Source organism: Rattus norvegicus, chromosome 5 (assembly GCF_036323735.1).
Source record: "Rattus norvegicus strain BN/NHsdMcwi chromosome 5, GRCr8, whole genome shotgun sequence".
In the NCBI taxonomy this organism is placed as follows: domain Eukaryota; kingdom Metazoa; phylum Chordata; class Mammalia; order Rodentia; family Muridae; genus Rattus; species Rattus norvegicus.
In genome coordinates this window covers 101,432,716-101,443,384 of record NC_086023.1, presented here as the reverse complement: position 1 = coordinate 101,443,384, position 10,669 = coordinate 101,432,716, and the positions used below count along the sequence as shown (strand labels likewise).

Sequence of the window (10,669 nt, the reverse complement as noted above, 5' to 3'; positions counted from 1 at the left end):
AACTGTAGTGGGTGTGTGAATCTTTTATGACATATGTTTCTCTGATCTCCTTTAGCTCTTCCCTGTCATTGTGCCATGCCATTAATAAGCTCTGGAATAATCTGTTACTATTTAGGTCAGCTGATTAGCATCTTTAATACTCTCTTCTACCTCAATTATATATTAGTACTAAGAAACAGCCTTTAAAAGATCTAGACACATGAGGATGGAGTGGTTTTGAAGGAGAAATAGCATGCTGACCCACCAGTGCATTTCAAATGGATAAGAGCCTACACTGGAGTTTCTGCAAGGTGTGGACTCCTAGGAAAGGAACCCTATATGACTGGAACTTCTAATTTACATAAAGAAGTGATGGTGACAAAGGTGACCATCTTAGGTTGTGTTTTATCAGCCTGTTATTTTTAGTAATCTTACTTTTTGTCAAATAGTATCTTCTTGTTTTTATTTGCATTTCCCTGATGATCAATGAGGCTGAACACATCATTATGTGTTGATCTTTAGAGACCTTTTCTCCCATGAATGTTGGGGAGTCATTTGGGGGCTGTATAGTTTAGTGAAAACACTATGCCTCAGAGGAGAAAATTGTTAGTTAAGCAATTGTAATATATATATATATATAATATATATTATATAATATATATATTTGCTAAGAACTTTAGGCTAAAAAGAACAAAATAATACTTTAGGTAATAATTTTAACATATAAAATGGACTAAGTTATGGAAATTTGGATGGCATTATTCAGCTATTAATATGGTTATGAGTGTCTTGCCAAGACAATGGAGAACTAACTAGATGAAAAGGGAGTACAGCTGCACACACAGTCAGTTCATTCATAGTTGATGTGCTTAGGCTTATTCCAGACATAACCATGTTCACAGAAATTCTAGAAGGTGCCCCTTCCATGAGCTGTGTGCTCATCTTCAGATTTAATCGGTTGACTATACTTATCCTCTATAATTTCACAGGGGTGGAGGAACTAACCTTACTCTAGTATCCTTAGAATGGGGAGCACATTTGCAGCTGGCAGTATTGTGGTCATACTACCCAAGTTAGGAAGATAAATCTGGCCATAAAGCTGCACTGAAATGGACACTAGGAGTGTCAGAGGGGGCCCTAGAAGCTTGAGTAGGAAGCCTAATGACCATCATAACAAGTATGATAAGGAGCAAGCAAAACGAGGCATAGGGTATTTGTATAATCCTGTGGGCAGGATATCAGTCCCTGTGACAGCTGTTGGACATTACTCCAGAGTGTGGCTCATGGTGGCACCATGATGTAGACCGACTTGCAAGATGGGAAAGATTTTCTTCGTTAGGAGCCAGGCTAAGCAGCCTGGTCAACTCTCCAAGCCATGTAAACACAGCGAGAGTCTAGGAAAGTTGCTCCTTTTGATTAACAGCAGCAGTCTCTCTCTAAAGCAAGAGTTCTGCCCCATGTCCCTTGTCATGCAGTCAGAAAGCTCTTCAGCAATGCTGACATTTGTAGGAGGAGTGTACTCATTTAGTTTCTGCAGCCTACCCAGAGGGTGCTGTCATATTTTTCTGCAGAGAAGCTGCCACACTGCTGAGGTCCTTGTCCAGGGTCACACTGTGCAACAAGGTTACAGTAGAACTGGCATCAGTGGAGTGTGCCTGTTCTCTGTTTGGTTCACTGGCTCATTGTGGAGGCCTTTGGAGACAGAAGCAAGAAAATGTATTGCCAGACAGTAGCCAGAGAATTCTGAGGCAGGTGCTAACCTGTTCTGTTAGAGGTAGGCAGCTTCATACAGGAGAGTTGGGCCTCATTGTTTTCTGGAACAAAAAAACAAAGACCACACCTATTAAGTGGTTCTTGCAAGTCTCTGTGTTGGCTTCCATTTTTTTTTTCTTTAAAATTTTTAAGATGCCTGTAAACTGTTTCCTACTGCAGTCATCGCTGAAGGAAAGGGACAGCCTGCGATCTCATGGCCAAGTATGGAAACAGGTCCAACTTTTCTTGTGAGACATTTGAAAAAAATCCTCCTGAGGCCCTTATGCATGAAATGCACTTCAGATACATACTTTAAATAGTTAAGATGGGCATGTATATTTGTGTATGAGATGTGAGCACTGTGAATCTCTTTTCCTAGCAGAACTTAGAAACAATTCAAATGTATGGCAGTGGTAAGTTAAGAGTTGGTTGAAATTGCAGAAATGGAACTCTATGCAGCCACTGAAAACACTGGAGCATGATGGGAGTTGTAAAACTCCAGCCCATAAGCCAAGTTAGTCCACCACCTTTAAATTCTCTTTGAAGAGAATTTAAGGGAGCGTGTCTATGTCCACTTATTGGCATACTATCCATGGCTACTTTGTGAGTACAACAGCAGAAGTGACAGAATTACCCGATTGGCTTTCTGCATTTCTATCCTCATTGTTTGGATCTGTCACTGCACCTGGGACATTATGGAATTTTAGTTCACCACCATGGTCTTAAAGGCTGCAACATCAGTGCTTATTTAAAAGGCTGAAATAATTTATCAACCAATAGTTTGATCTTAACGGAAGCATAAAGATTTCTCACTGGTCATTCACCTAGAGAGCTCCAAAGAGCTAAGCCACACTGGGAGAACAGGACTTGTTCTTTTCCTCAGTGTTGACCTCCTCTCTTTCTTTGTTTTGTCAACAATGAATATGGAGAAAAAGCACCGAGGACAAGCAGGATCGAGACTGACAGAAGGGTCCTTACTTGACTGACAGTGTCATAAGGAGCTTTCATATATTCACTAATGTTGGGGAAAATGTATTTACTATTATCTATTCATTCAGAAAACTCCAGTTGGTGTTTTGATGGCATTCAGTACTTTTCATACAAGTACATGTAATGCACTTTGAGCACATCCCCCAAGCTCCATGCCGTTCTGTCTTATTCTGGTGTTTAGTTGCCAAGGTCCAAACACACTGGCTACCTGTTACAGTTCTCTTTGCTCCAACTGCTGCCTCTTTGGTTTTCCTATGGTCCTCCACATAGATTGTCCAGTGGCCCCGTATTCCCATATGAGATTCCTTGTTAGGGAGAAATCAAATGATCTCAACTCCCTTCCCTCGGTGTCCTACAGAAAACATTATTGAAGACCCCTTTGGGGCATCACTAGGCTGACCAACGCCTCCCATGAACAGGATGTCTTTCCTGTTTCTCTTGCTGAGCAAGAATGGATGGCTTGTGCCTGCCTTTGAATTTTCCAAATGGTTGTGGATTGCTGGAAAACTCTTATACATGCTTTTGAGGCCTGAGGTTTCCAGAAAACTTTTCTTCCTTGTATAGGATCTGAGACTGTATCTCTCTGCTATCCCCTCTGAGAAGGAGTGAGTTGGTGCAAACACAAGAAACCACCTCCAAACAAGGTTTCTGGGAAAATGTCTCAAATGTCTGTTCCTTGCACATGAGCCAGCAACTCAGATCTCCTCCAGTATGCTTCTTCCTGAAGCTTAATTTAATAGACTATAGTACTCTTTTTTAACAATTTCCAGTTTATAAGTAGCATATATTACATGCGTGATTAAAATATATATAAAATTCTGTTGGTTTTTAAATGTCTATTCTAAATCTTTTCAGTTGTTCTCAGCATTCCTGTCTATAAAATGGGCAAGACTACACAGCATGATTCCTCCCCACAGGGCAACTGTTAGTATATTTGTTTGAAAATGTCAGGCCTATTTTAAAAGGAAATACTCAGAAACACGAGCCCATTCACTTCCTTCATGTTTTATAGCACTATTTTTTTTCCTGGTGGATATAAAGAGCAGCATCAACTGAGATTAAATTCCTCCAACTTACTTCTTGCTTCCAACTCAAGCCAATTACTTGAACAGCACAAGCAGAGAAAAGCTGACACAAGAAACTGGACAAGGTCTGCGTCTCCAGTGCTCTGAGGGGAGAGCAATAAGTAAGGTGTTCTGCACAGCTCAATAATTTGCACCACAGGAAAGCCGTACTTCCAAGGGCAGGCAATATGTCTGCAGCATCCTCCTGGAGGAAGAAGGGCCAGGAGCTCATCTTTATGGCTTGAGGCTTGAAAGCTGCTTAACTGGGCGGAACGCCACCTCCTTGCCATCAAAGCTGTCCACCTGGCAGTGAATCTCAATGAGACAGCTGACTGGCTCAGCGTACAAGTTGCCTTGCCAAGGGGATGAGAACGTAACCAGAAGGTCTTTCAGGAAATCTGTTTAGGATGTGGGGGATGAAGAGGGAGAAAAGGATCAATTCTTCCCGTGTGTGAGGTGAAGGAGAAGGAGTCCTGCCTGCCTGCTCTTTGCTTCACAAACCAGTTGAAGCTTTGCAGAGCCCTTTGCTTGCTCGGTCCTAAATTCTGGATGACTGTTATTTTTAGAGTCCAGTGGTAGTGTCAAGCAGTAAGTGCCATTCCTTTGAAAATAAGATATGGATGTTGGCTCAATTCAAAGAATGAAGGTAAGAAGGGACTTGAAAATCATTCTCATTAGGCTGGTTTTGGTGCTGAATACAAGTGTTCCCAGCACTCTGGAGAATGAAGTGAAAGGATCGTGACTTCTTATACAGCATGGAATACATAGCAAGTGTCTGTCTGAAAAATCCAAACCAAAACAAGCAAACAAGAAACTATTCTTTGGTGAGACAATTACAAATGCCAACAACGATCTTATAGGAAAGACACAAAGCTATTTTCACACTGCTAGCTTAAAAAATTAAGTTAGGAAATATAATGAATTGTTTCTCTTTCCCAAAGGTTTAGAATTATGAACCAAGTCATTAAGAAAATTTGCATTTTATAATACTTCTACATGCCCATTACCAGATCTGTCACTTCACGCAAATGCTTGCTTTCACATCACTGACCTCGAGAATTTACAAGTGGGTATTCATCTTCATCAAAACAAAACAAAATTAGGCAACTTTTATAAACTGCCTCTAAGCATACAGTTATTGAGAAACCCAAGATTCGACCCCTCTTTTCTCTTACTCCAGATCCCAGAACCTTATCTACTGTTTTGCAAACATTTGTGACCAAAGCTCTTTATGACACAGTGAACATCAGGGCTGCAGAAATAGTACTGGGAATGCACATTGTGGGTGGGGTCAGTGACTGTCAGGCTCTCTTACATTTCCGTGCCATTTGTTTCTGTTGGCCTTGTAGTTCCCCTTGAGGATCTCTGGTGCTCTACCCTTCAGAATTAACTGAGTCTCTGAACAGTCTCTAGCAGAATTAAGTTCACAGTGTAGTACTCTGAGTTTGTGCCCTGGCTTCTAGTGGTAGAAGAGGCAAAGATGACAAAGAATAAAATCTGGGCGTAATCTTCAGAAAATCAATAGCTATAAGTTATGAAAAATAGTTCAGTTCTTCTTTTTGCCTTGGCAACTGTGAAAAGTACTCATTTTATTCAAACAATATATATATTATATATATTTGTTTTATATACCTATATATATTTATATACTTATATATAAATATGATAGTTCTTTCAACACTCTTTATAGAATTACCTTCCATTAGTTTGAAATTGAGAAATGAGATTCAGAAACAATATTAAAATGAAAGGGAAGAGTTTGAAACTTGTGGGTTAAATCTCTAAAAGCAAATGTACTCAGTCTACGTCACTCAGAAATGCTTAATAGACAGAGGGTGGGTGAGGGTAAAGTCCCAGGTTATTTCAGAAAGCGTTCATGTAGGTTAGCATGTGACAAGTGATTTTTATCATTGCTCTGAAAATACAGGACAAAAACAACTCAAGGAAGAAGGGATTTATTTTGACTGGCATTTGAATGATACTGCCCATCATGGCAGAAAGTCATGGCAACAGGAGATTGAGGCAGCTGGTCTCATTGCTTCTGCAGTCAGAAGGAGAAAGAGATGAATGCCGGTGCTAAGCTCTCTTTCTCTTTTATTTTTCAGTATGGATGATAGATTGGTGTCCTTCACATGTAAGGTGAATCTTCCCATCTAGGTTGTCCCAATCTGAAAGCTCCCTCACAGACACACCCATAGATTTGTCTTCCAGATTATTCTAGATCTTGTTAAGTAGACAATTTCTAGATCCTGTTAGTAAGAAAATTAGCATCAGGCATCACAGAGGTCAGAAAATGAAGTTCTGCTTTTCTGTGTGTGAATATAGGCAGTAGAACTTAGTTTTGCTATAAAAATGGCAGAAAAAATGCATGCATGTTCATTTCATAGTTAGCTTTAGTTTATAACTTTACGCAATATAGGATCACCTGGGAATAGAGTTTCAATGAGGGATTGCTTACATTGGATTAGCCTGTGGACTTGTTTGTTTGTGGGAGACCTTCTTAAACCAATAGAAAAAGTCTAAGTCCACTGTGGGCTGTATCATTCCCTAGGCAAGAGTCCTGAGCTATGTGGAGTTGTGTAATGACCATGAGTACCTCAGAGAGTAGATATTTTCCAGGCTGTTTAAATGACATTTGGAAGACCTACAGTAAACAAAGTAATGGAAATCTTCTGACAGTAATGTTGAATGCTGTTAAAGCCCTACTTTGCTGAAATATGGGACAGTTTTCATGAATTCTTCATTGTAGACTCTTAAGCAGCTTGTGACATTACATTTCTGGTCTTTGGTGAGGCTTACAATGCCTGTGGAGGCTGCGTACTGACAAGAGAGAAGCAAGCTTGTATTCTGAATTGAGCAAGGGCAGCAAAATGAGCTAGGGCTTTGTATCTGCTCCTAACAGTGCAACAGTTATGCAAATGAAGAGCCCAACGTTTCACTAAACCCATGCCAGAAATCTTGTCCCACACTACAACAAATGTTGAATCTGCAAAGAGCCTCTGCAGAAGAAAACCAATATGCTATTGTTGGAATACATGTCTTTGGATAAAACTGGTGATCAAGAATTCCTTGGGCACTTACTGTGACTGAGCCTGCTGTAACAGCAAATTGGATATGCATTTTTTATCTATTAGAGATGGAATTTTTGAAAATGTTGTTGTCCTTCCTGAAATCTTTTGTAGGGAGGGAGAACAAAGTACACCAGCCTAGATATTTTCTTTACTAGAGATGATCATTGAGTAATTAATTTTTCTAGCTGGGAAAATAAAGTTCTGAGAAGTTAACAATCTTTTCCAGCAAGCAAAACAAATATTTTAGCCATGGATTTTATTATACATATTGTATTTTACCCATAGATTATGTTCTATAGATTATATTTTACCCATGGATTATGTGTCGGTTATATGTCACCTGTGGACTGGAGACTGTTTGTCCTGTGGGGATTACCTGGTCTGGATATACACTTGCTTTACCATCCAAGATGACACCCAGAGACAGTAGGCTCAGCTCCTGTTTGACTGACCTCTGACCTCTCATCCCTTCATTCTGTTGATGTGAAGATCCCATGCTCACCCTAAAGCATGGTGCTCTTCCTTGGAGGGCATGTGAACAGCGGTCAAGTGTTGCTTGCTTTTATGGTGAAGGTTTTTGAGACTCTTTGCTCTAGGACACAACAATGAACAGGAAATCAGTCTTTATGCCTTTATGTCAGGTCTCCTCGTACTTCCCATTCTCGAGTGAGAAGATATTTATAAGGCCCTGGTGACTTTGACACTAACTTTTGTTTTCAATAGTGGATAACACTTCTATACATCTCTATTTTCTTCTTTAGCTCCCTATTCACATTCAAGGTCACCTGGCTATATGGTTGGTTATGTCTCATAAGTTGAAAGTTTATTGTTTTGCTTCCTACAAAAAAAGTTTTCTCCATCATTGATTATTTTAGAGCCCAAGTACACAATAGAAGCTTAAATTTCAATTCCACTGATTTGCTCATATTTCTTATCCTGGAAAATTTCACTTGATGAATTAGGATACAAATAATACATCTGTGAAGATACATCTGGAAAGCAAATTCCTCCTAAGAACATTTTATCCCATTCCAGTGGGGAGCTGGAGAGAGTCACAGAGAGAAAGAACAGCAGGTGTTGGGTGGTGAAGAGACAGGGAAAGAAAGTCAAGCTTAATTTAAGTGAGGAGGTCCCCTTAGGCCGTGAGAATCAGGAACAGGAAGAACTAGCAGATGTGTGCTGGGATGTCATTATCAGTATACTTGTAGGTAATGCTTGATGACACATTATTATTTACGTTTTGAACCTCTACATATTGAAGATATTGTTTTGTTTTTGTTTTGTTTTGTTTTTAGCATTGCAGTGAAGAAATAAAAGTTTGTTTTCTTCTAAAGGAATTCGATTTGCTTGAAGCCATTGGCTAAACAATGCAAACTCCCTAAATGGAATGTCTCCTTCATCAGGTACTGAGGCCCATCTTCTTACTGATTCATGTGTGTATTCCTGGGCCAAAACCATGTTCTTTTGGCCACTTTATCTTCATTTGTTTGCACATTAAAATGACAAGAGTTGAGTGTATAACATTCCCAGTATTGTAGGGTTCCTGGAAAATAGTACAAATAATGTGCTTTCTCTTGCTAATTTTTACATTTGAAAGAGTGTTATTGTGTACTATGGAAAAGCCATCTCTCTATTTTTAACCATAAACTTCTGGACAAATGCTGTGCGTTTACTTCACAAATAAATCCTTAAGTGATTTTGTCTAATTCTTATAATTATCTACTTAAACTGTTTATTGAAATTCATTATAATTTCAGATCAATAAAGCAGAAGTAAGTCTATTATAAAGTGTGTTTCTGGATTCTGGGCCTGCCCATGCCCTTCACAAACATCTGATGTTATTACACTTTCATCTTTAGATTCCCAGGTATGAAATTCTTGCTTTCCTCTGTTGTTCATTGTTAACGTGCTTAGGTTATTCGGCTATTTGACTACTTAGACTGTCCATCAACAATGCTGTTTAAATCGTTCCCATTTCTCTGTCTTCTAATTTTCCAATGATAATGATCTTTGTATTCATTTCTAATATAGTCGCCATTAAACTAACATTTTTTTTGGAATTTCTTTAGTTTCCTAACCTAGAATTTTGGTTACTAAATTAAAACTGAAAATGTTCCCAGAGGCATGGTGTTTCTTAGCATTAAACAGTGTAGTAATGTCGTGCCTTTCCACCCAGTGTCAGTTTAGTGAGTTAGGTTTTCATGTTTTCTAATATTGAACTATCCCTGCATTCCTGCAATATGTTATGCTTGGTCTTGGAATTCAATTTTTAAAATTAACACTTGTTTTTAACTTACTGGCTTTTATGTACAACTTAGGCACTGTACAGCATCCATATTCATTAGTGAGATTTTGCAGTTTTTGCCCTAGTCCGTAGTCATTGCAGCTAGGAAATAGGTTATGGTAGCCCTGCAAATTGCATTGGGAAGCTTTCCATCTTTTGCTATGGTCAGAAATGTTTGGAATAACATAAGGATTATCTGTTCACTGCAAGTTAGATATAATTCAGCTGTGAAACCATCTGGGCCTGGCACATATTTTAGAGAATAGATAATCTTTGAAGAATGTTTGTGGTACAGTGGGAAGAAGACATCTTTGTAGTTAGAAAATTAGATTTGAATCTCTGCCCAAGCCACTGATCACTGTGTGATGGGTGAATGACTTGCTTTCCTCAAGGCAAGATGGGATCTGTATATCTTTCTATCTCAGAGGGAAGAGTATTTCTCAGGGACATTTATAAAATGCAAATGCTTAAGGAGGGAGCTGGGCAGTGCGGGACACAAACCAGGCACTTAGCAAGGAGCTATTTGCCTTTCCTCTACCGTCGCCGTCGCCATCATAACCATTTGTCTACGGGTGCGTTCTTTCTACAGTCCACCTCAGCAATGACCACACTATCCCCGCTGTCATAGTTTGAATGAGAAATGTTCCTAGGCTCAGGTATTTGAATACTTAGTTCCCAGTTAGTGGGGCTGTTTTGGAAGATGTAGGAGATGAACTTATTGACAGAAGTACATCTGTGGGGTGAGCTTTGAGATAGTATAACCTCACATTACTTCTCTCTCTCTCTCTCTCTCTCTCTCTCTCTCTCTCTCTCTCTCTCTCTCTCTCGTTCTTGATTGTGTTTGCAGACTAGAGCCCTCAGTTTCCTGCTCCTGCTCTCATGCCTGCTGCTTGATGAGTGCCTGCCATGGTGGACCCTTATGCTTCTGGAACCATAAACCGAAATAGACTACTTCTTAAATAAGTTGCTTTGGTCACACCATTTCATCACAGAAATAAAGAATATACCCATTAACATTAACGTTAAGAGTCCTCACTCCACAAATCAACCTTGAACTCCTATAGCATGAGAAGTCTACAGTGTAAAGGCTATGTGAATGAATGTTCGTTATGGATGTCATTCGTTCTGATTTTGATCAAAGCTCAGGAAAGTCTGGTGCATGAGGAGTCTCCAAGCTCTCAATTTTCAATTTTTTCACCCACCCCCCAGGTTTCAGATGAAGTTTCATAGAATGCAAATGTGGGTCTGGTGATTTCTGCTCTTTAAATGTAGATTTTCTGAGAGTTAACCCCTTGGATCCAGCATGGTCAGAGTTGTTGGTTTGAGAGTGTTCAGTCAGAGCTTTCCCCCTTATTTCAGGGGCAGGCAATTGTTTCATTCATTCAGATCTAACATTTTAATATTGAAATTTTTTTTTACAATGGGTTCTTTTAAGAAGTCCCTGGTTAATTCCACAAACAGTTTCTGAATGAATTCAAAGGAAAGGGAGACAGATATTTATGAAGCTTCAATTTGGAAGAAAAAAATCT

At 39.4% G+C, this 10,669-nt stretch overlaps 1 long non-coding RNA gene across 1 annotated transcript; it reads left to right on the top strand.

Annotated features, from left to right (window-relative positions):
- The first annotated feature begins 8,096 nt into the window (after positions 1–8,096).
- On the top strand, positions 8,097–10,160 carry LOC120103156 (uncharacterized). Its single transcript, XR_005505265.2, has 3 exons — positions 8,097–8,259; positions 8,614–8,723; positions 9,988–10,160. It is a non-coding gene; the product is annotated as an uncharacterized LOC120103156 (long non-coding RNA).
- The last annotated feature ends 509 nt before the right edge of the window (positions 10,161–10,669 follow it).